The following is a 983-nucleotide window of genomic DNA, read 5'->3' on the forward strand; positions in this document are numbered from 1 at the left end:
CTGGAGCTCCTGGATGTCCCTGGAACACCTGGATATCCCCTGGAACACCTGGGTATCCCCTGGAGCTCCTGGATATCCCCTGGAGCTCCTGGATGTCCCCTGGGGCTCCTGGATGTCCCCTGGGATGTCCCCTGGAACACCTGGAATGTCCCCTGGGATGTCCCCCCGGCCCTGGGATCGTTACCTGACCACGTGGGCGATGTCCCAGTTGGCCTCCAGGGTCAGGGGTCCCTCCACCTGCACCCCCTTCTCCGTCACCGTGGCCAGTTCATACTGAGGGGAGACAACGGGAGAATCCTTGGAATTCCACGGAATTCCACACCTGGAGCCAGGCGGGCCCCGGGGATGCCCCATTTAAGGAGAATGTCCCCCCAAAAAAGGGTTTGGGTTTAATGGAGGGGATGGGGGGAAACGATTCCCAAGGGAAGTATCTCCAGGGGGAATTCCTGGGATCAGGGAGGTGTCTCCAGGGGGAATTCCTGGGATCAGGGAGGTGTCTCCAGGGGGGATTTTTGGGATCAGGGAGGTGTCTCCAGGAGGGACCCCCAGGTTTGTGGGATGAGGGAGGTGTCTCCAGGGGGGATTCCTGGGTTTTTGGGATCAGGGAGGTGTCTCCAGGGGGGATTTCTGGGATCAGGGAGGTTTCTCCAGGTTTTTGGGATCAGGGAGGTGTCTCCAGGGGAAGGACACACACCCTGTTGAAGGATCTGGCGTCCCTGTAGTAGAGGATCCGCAGGCAGCGCTCCAGGAGATCCCGGGCCTCCTCCTGGGAAAGGTTTGGCTTCTTCTCCAGCACCTCCCTCATCAGGGGCTGCCAGAGGGAAAGGGATGAAATAAAGCAACAGGACTTAATAATTCAGACAATAAAACACAGTTAAACATAGTAAAATGAACTTTGAAATGTAAAATAAATAACAGCATAAAATCACGTGGAATAAATAAACTCAAAATAAATAAAATAAACTCAAAATAAATAAAATAAA

General features: G+C 54.1%; 1 long non-coding RNA gene across 1 annotated transcript in view; it reads right to left on the minus strand.

Annotated features, from left to right (window-relative positions):
- Positions 1-843, minus strand: part of LOC113981534 — a 2156-nt gene extending 1313 nt beyond the window's left edge. Inside the window, exons 1-2 of the long non-coding RNA XR_003538450.1 lie at positions 695-843; positions 185-273 (exon numbers count right to left, since the gene is read on the minus strand). This is a non-coding gene — a long non-coding RNA (uncharacterized LOC113981534). The remainder of the gene's footprint in view (positions 1-184; positions 274-694) is intronic.
- Positions 844-983: the final 140 nt, after the last annotated feature.

Source organism: Neopelma chrysocephalum, unplaced genomic scaffold, assembly GCF_003984885.1.
Source record: "Neopelma chrysocephalum unplaced genomic scaffold, ASM398488v2 Primary Assembly neopelma1_96635, whole genome shotgun sequence".
Lineage (NCBI taxonomy): Eukaryota > Metazoa > Chordata > Aves > Passeriformes > Pipridae > Neopelma > Neopelma chrysocephalum.